This window comes from Psittacula echo (assembly GCF_963264785.1).
Source record: "Psittacula echo genome assembly, chromosome: 27".
NCBI classification, from domain to species: Eukaryota; Metazoa; Chordata; class Aves; order Psittaciformes; family Psittacidae; genus Psittacula; species Psittacula echo.
Genome location: NC_137762.1, coordinates 2,633,136 through 2,639,889, shown reverse-complemented (window position 1 = coordinate 2,639,889; position 6,754 = coordinate 2,633,136).

Sequence of the window (6,754 nt, the reverse complement as noted above, 5' to 3'; positions counted from 1 at the left end):
GGTTAGCAGGAAGTGATCAGTGCTGCTGCATGGCCCAGGAGGGCTGTAACTGAAGCATTATCATCTTGGGGATTATCTCATCCATCAGCCACTTCCACCCTGGCCTGCAGCTGCACTTGGCTCACCAAGGCAGAGGGTGCCAGTCACAGCAGCAGGTTTGTACGCTGCAATGACTGGCACCGCTGGGAAGAGCCACACAAGCTGCAAGGAACCCTATGGCTCAGAAGGTCACAGGCTTCCTTCAGAGCAGCTTCCAGTGTCTGAAGGGGGCTACAAGGATGCTGGAGAGGGACCTGCATCAGGGACTGGAGCGATGGGACAAGGGGTGATGGGTTCAGACTGGAACAGGGGAAGTTCAGGTTGGAGATAAGGAAGAAGAGGGTGCTGGGACACTGGGATGGGCTGAATGGAGAAGATTTGGATGCCCCATCCCTGGCAGTGCTCAAGACCAGGTTGGACAGAGGGGCTTGGAGCAACCTGGGCTAGTAGAATGGGTCCCTGCCCATTGCAGAGGTTGGAACTGGATGAGCTTTAAGGTCCCTTCCAACTCAAACCAATCCATGATTCTGTGATCAGATGCTGCTTTCAATCCTTCCTATGCCAGCAGCAGCCAACAAGACACCCAAGTTTTAAATACAGTTATTTATTGTCACTGGGGACCTCAGCGATCTCTGCTGGGAGCTGTGCAGACAAAACCACTCTCACCCCATCACCAAAAGCCCTTTGGAGCACAGGCAGGTAACTTGCAGGGAGATCAGCTGCAAACACCTTGCATTAACAAGTAATTAACATCAATCTTTATACATCTAAAACCTTTCCTGAGCCCTCTCGTGGTGCTTGGGCTTTAAACCCATCCAGAGCAGCAGTCTGCTGGACACCTGGGTGTGAAAACAGCCACAGAGCCCTTGGCGTGACCAAAGGATGCCTTGAGCATGAAGCATCCCCTTGTATTTACCAGCGTTTTGGTGGCCTGGTGTGAGTAACCCTGATCAGCACAGCACCAGAGCCAAGCATGAGGTCATGGAATCATGGACTGGTTTGGGCTGGGAGGGACCTGAAAGCTCCTCCAGCTCCAATCCAGCTCCAGGGACACCTTCCACTGGAGCAGCTTGCTCCAAGCCCCATCCAACCTGCCCTTGAACACTGCCAGGGATGGGGCAGCCACAGCTTCTCTGGGCACCCTGTGCCAGCGCCTCAGCACCCTCAGGGTGAAGCAGGTCTCAAGCAGGCAGGTACGGCAGTACCAGAACTTCCCTTGCCCTTGTTTGGCTGCTTCACTTCAGACACGGCAGCAGCACAAAAAAGACTCTAAGGGGGGATCAGTGCTTCCTCTTTGCACATCCCAGGGAGCTGGGCTTGGTCAGAGAGGTGAAACGAAAGCCCTGCAAGGGTTTGGTTCCTGGCTGCCAGCCCAACCTCTGCTCCAGCAGGTTTCAAACACCTCTGGAGGCACAACAGGAAGAGAGAGAACTCATTCCAGGGCTTTCCAAGAGGGGTTTGTGTGGGAGGAGGGAGGGAGGCTGAGGTCTGAGCACCCCCAGGACCATGAAGCCTGAGACAAGCACCAGTTCCTGTTTCGATTGATTCTGGCCCCATCTCAAGCCCTTTAAAGATGAAGCAAGGCAGAGGAGCTGCAGCTCAGGCAGACCTGCCACAGACACGGTCATCGGCCAACACAACCCAGCACTTTTCCTTTCATCTCTCATGGGGCTGTGACTGCCCTGAGGAAGATTCTTCCTTTAGGTGCTGTTTCAATGCATGACCTGAAATCCCCATCTCAGCCTCATGGATAATACAAGGGGAAGTCAATTTGTCATTGAGGACAACAGCAGTTGTGGGTGACAATGGGGCAGTGTCTCTGGCCCAGGCTGTAACCCCTCCAGTGGCTCTTTGTGGCCGTGTCTACCTGATCTTCATCAGGGCTGTGCATCAAGCCCTGCTCCCCGGGCTACAGGAGATGGAGACTTGCTTCCACCCATAGTTCTAGTTAAAAGTGGATGTTTCCATGTCACATAGACTTTCATCCAGGCCTGATGGTCACCAGTAATAGAGCTGGTCAGGAAATGTGGATTGTGGGGCCGTGAGTGTAAACCTAAAGGAATTCCAGCCCACTCTTACGGTAAAACTCATGAGGTTGAGAGCAAGATGAAGAGCAGAGAAGCCCCAGTTGGAGTGGGGGGGAGGAAGAAGAGGAGGAAGGTTTGCTGTCAGCACAGACACGATGTGGTTGCTGCAAATCCTGCTCTACCTGTCCCAGCTTTAGCTGAGAAAGCCCTGGTTGAAACGTGGCCGAGAGGGAGCTGGAGGTGCACTCATCCCTAGTGCTCCCATCCATCCAGGTCACTGCCATGTGGGAGTAGATGCTCTGTTCAGAGACACGTAACACGGGAGCAGCGTGGGGTTTGAGCACTCACAGAGGAGCAGGGCTGGCACCAAAGAAGGAGAAGGCTGGGTTGAAAGGCCCTTGACTTGGCACATTCTTGAATCAAGGCTGAGGTGAATATTAGCTTGGATGAAGGGCCCAAAATCTAGCCCTAGATGATGTAAAGGTGATGTAAAGCCCTAAATGATGCTCTAGGACACAGACTTCTTTGGCTCCCAGGAAGATTCACCTTTGCTGGCACAAGGCATCCATGGAGACTGACAGCAGAACCTCCCATGATGAATCCAAGGGAAGAGCAGCCAGGATGTGAACAGGCAAGAAAAGAAGGACTTCAGCATCCAGAACAGCAGCACAGCTTGCAAAGCACATGGAGGAGCTCTACTTCGCTCCTTCACTAAGTTTCTTAGGTAGATTTAGGCATGGTTGTCAATGTGTTTGCTTAAAGCTCTTAGGTCTTTAATTGTTGAGTTTTAAAACTCCTTCCAAGCCCAGATGGTTGTGGTTGTGGCTGCTACCAGGAGATGCTAATTTCAGTCTCTCTCTTGAGGTCAGTGGGTTTTCTTGTGAGCTTTGAACTTAGACAAGTCAAGCTGGAGACGAATGAGCTGGGGGTGTTGCTGTTGCTGTTTGAAGTGTAAATAAGGGACTGAAGGATGCTGATTTCCACATTTAACCTCCTATAACTCCTCTGCACCTCAGTTCCATTGCCCTGAACATTTCCTTCAGGACCACGAAGGCTCCGGCTGCTCAGGAGATGTGTGCCATGTAAAGAGCAGTGTCCAGAATGCAGACAACCTCTCGGGAGACAACGTTCCATCCTCTCAGCAGAGTCTTACCACTGGTAACAGCAAATGTTTCCTACTCACCAGCTGCTCGACACAGCTACAGAGTGGGTGAGTCTGCTCCATATTTGCACAGTGATCAGCTAAAGGGAAGCAATCTTGGTAGCTCCCGAGGCCCTCCCATAAATAAACATGATTAGTAACAATTAAAACCCCATTACAGTTCTAATTACAGCCAATAGAATGCCACCCGGATTCATTCCCCAATAAGCTCATAAAATATTGCACCTATTATGTTGCTTTCTGTGTTCTAATGCAAAGAATATTGCACCACTCACACCCTGAACCAGGTTATGTGATAGACACCTACCTGCAGCTTCCAGCAGCATCCTGCACATGCAACCTCAATGTCCAGGGCTATCTTCACACTCAATGAGTCCTGCTATTCCTTCAGTGCACGGCCAAGCCCTTCTTTGGCTCCCAAAGGGCTCTGCAGAATTCACACAGTTTTGCTTTTGGCTTGGTGGAACTCAGAGTGTCTCATCAGTGAAACCCAACCGCCCTCCAAGCCATAGGGCATGTGGGGCTTGCACTGGACCCACACTTGGTGGCTGGGCAGATTCACCACCCCAACCTGCACCTTACAACCCCACGATGCCCAGACTCAGTGATGGAGACTCAGTGGTAAAACCAGGAGTAAGACATCTGCCACCTCACTGTGAACTCCAATCTCAGCAAGCCAAAACTGATGCGAGGACACAGGCAGGTTCCTCGAGCACCTAACCCTAGCCCAGGGAGGCTCCTGAGGCAGGTTTTCTATCAGCACAGATTGTGCTTTTGCTGTAGAAAACCAGAACTTACAAACCAACAAAACCCACAATAATTCAGTATTTTTTATCCTTTATGTCCAAAATGGCAACAGCTCTACCTAGAAACACTGAGGAAGTGTCATCACTTGGTCACACTGAGGCTGTTCCACAAAGAAATTCACTCATCTGAAGCCAAACAGGCCCCTTGCTGCAAATATGGATCTACTGGTCTGCAGGAGCAAGCAGCCACCCCAGTGCCACATGAAGCAGATGAAGGGCAGCCTGGCCATGGGCTGTTGTGATCCTCCATTCAAGCATGAGGCACTTGGGCTATTAATGTTACTGCCTTTTTCATGAGCGCAGCAGATGGGAGAGATAAACTCTGTGTTAGAGCCTGGAAAAACTCCAGGAAGAACTCAGGGAACTTCTAAAAAGCCTGTGGTTTCCTGCAGGATGCAGCCTGCATCTGTGGCCTCCCGGGGTTCAGCACACTGGAGATCTTCCACCTCTCTGCCATCCTCCCAAGGAAGTCATCTAGGGCTTTGCACCACCTTGGTCTGTCCTTGGAGTCCTTGCTTTGATGAGGAAGGAGGAGATGCCTTCTTGGTCTCTTCCATCCCAATCTATAAACTTGAGAACGAGAAGTGTCATTGTTTAGGCAAGCAAGAGCATGAGGCACATCACAGCCTGTTACCGACAGCGTATGAGGAAGCCAACCGAAATAATATGTGGGGGAAAAGAAGATCAGCATGAAAGCAACATTGGAATCATAGAATCCCAGACTAGTTTGGATTGGAAGGGGCCTTAAAGGTCATCCAGTTCCAAACCCCTGCCACAGACCTTCCACTAGACCCAGTTGCTCTAAGCCCTGTCCAACCTGGCCTTGAACACTGCCTGGGATGGGGCAATAGCTCAAGTAAGAACCACCATTTCTTCCTCGTTTCACTTTGATGGGCAGGCCTCTGTGAGATGGATCTTCTCCACTTCCATCCCTCCATCTGACCAGCACTGGGACTACACCAAGACAATGTGCAGGGCTCAGTGCAGCTGGGGTTGATTCACCCACCGGCCTGGCTCTCGCTCCTCCCAGCGCTGCAGGAGAGCCCAGCCAAGCGTTAATCAAATTAATCTGGTTGCAATGGGGTGTTATTTATGAGGTCTAATGACTAACCTGGAGCTGTAATAGCAGGTTCCAGGTTGTCTCATACTTTCACGCTGTTTTTCTTAATGAGTAATTTGTGTCCACGCAGCGTCTTCAGGTGCTGGTGTCCATGTAAGAGCCCGGCTTGTCAGGTAGATGGTGCTGCTTGCCCTTGTGCCAGCCAAAGCTGGAGGACAACCACTCTTCCCGCTGCAGACCTCTAGTTGGTGTCCTCCAACCATCACATCCCAGTGGCCACATTCAAACTGCCACCATCCAACTGCCACATCCCAACAGCCATGTTCAAACCAGTCCCAGTTCAGCTACCACATCCCAATGGCCACATCCTAATGGCCATGTCTAAACTACCCCAGTCTAACCACCACATCCCAAAGCCATGTTCAAACTGCCACATCCCAATGCCCGTGTTCAAACCACCACATCCCAAAAGCCACATTCAAACCACCACATCCCAATGGCCATGTTCAAACCACCCCAATCCAACCACCACATCTCAATGGCCATGTTCAAACCACCCCAGTCCAACCACCACATCCCAACAACCATGTTCAAACCACCACATCCCAACAGCCATGTTCAAACCATCACGTCTCAACAGCCCTGTTCAAACCAATACCAGTCCAGCTGTCACATCCTAATGGCCGTGTTGAAACCACATCACAACAGCCATGTTCAGACTACCCCAGTCCAGCTGCCACAAGTACTTTGTTCAGACCACCATGTTCAAACCATCATGTTCAGACCATCATGAACAAACTGCTCTCATTCATTGCCACTTCCCAACCACAATGGCATAGAACCATGGAATGATTTGGGTTGGAAGGGACCTTAAGCTCATCCAGTCCCAACCTGCTGCCATGGGCAGGGACACCTTCCACTGGAGCAGCTTGCTCCAAGCCCCTGTGTCCAACCTGGCCTTGAACACTGCCAAGGATGTGGCAGCCATAGCTTCTCTGGGCACCCTGTGCCAGCGCCTCAGCACCGTCACAAGGAAGAGCTTCTGCCTTATCTGCAACCTGAACTTCCCCTGTTCCAGTATGAGCCCATCACCCTTTGTCCTGATACAGTCCCTGATGAAGGTCCCTCTCCAGCATCCTTGTAGCCCCCTTCAGATACTGGAGTGTCCCCACTAGTGGCCCTGCCTGCCTTGCTCCTGTGGCACCCATCAGCTGAGGGCTGGACACTTCATCCTGCTCTGTGTGGAATGAGCACAGTCTGCCCACCTAATGGCCACCAGGTTGACATCACATGTCCCCTTCCAGTGCCACACTCCTCAGAGCCATGGCTTTCCCACCCCACAGAGTGATAGGGAGTATACTGTGGAGGAGCAGGAGGAGGGAGAAGAACCATCTTCCTCCTCCTCACTTCAGCTGGGCAGTTCATGGTGCTCAGTGATTTGAACCATGGGACAGAGCACCATTGCCATTCCTTATGGTGAAGGCACCACTGCCATCCCTTACAGAGAAGAGCAAAGGGTGTTTTCCCTCTCCTGGGACCATTAAGTGATGAGACAACACAAAGAGATCTTTTCATCTGTCTGCAGTTTATTGGTAATGAAGAACTCGAAGGAGAGGGGTGTTGGTAGGAAGCAGCCATGCAGCAGGGTTCACGCAACAGA